At 44.1% G+C, this 236-nt stretch overlaps 1 protein-coding gene across 1 annotated transcript in view; it reads left to right on the top strand.

The window, feature by feature from the left end:
- Positions 1-236, top strand: part of LOC119588128 (secretin receptor-like) — a gene marked incomplete in the record, with an annotated part of 160,037 nt that overhangs the window by 64,054 nt on the left and 95,747 nt on the right.

Below are 236 nucleotides of genomic sequence, written 5' to 3'. Positions count from 1 at the left end.
GCAAAACAACAGTGTACGTACGGAAACTATCGGAAAAGGGGACCCTGGTTGGTTCTCTCTCGGGTTACAATTATTTCACTCTCAGGACTAATCAGGCCAATAACATGCGATAGAGGGAGCGAACATTTTGTCATATATTGTTCTTGACGGCTTCGTGGATGCTTCGTGGTTTCCATGGTTGTTAATGAGCGGCGGGAATAGCCTTTTGCTATTGTTAGTGATTTATTTTCTGCGGT

This window comes from Penaeus monodon, chromosome 23, assembly GCF_015228065.2.
Source record: "Penaeus monodon isolate SGIC_2016 chromosome 23, NSTDA_Pmon_1, whole genome shotgun sequence".
In the NCBI taxonomy this organism is placed as follows: Eukaryota; Metazoa; Arthropoda; class Malacostraca; order Decapoda; family Penaeidae; genus Penaeus; species Penaeus monodon.
The sequence above is the reverse complement of the archived record's forward strand: the minus strand, read 5'-3'. Positions and strand labels throughout refer to the sequence as shown.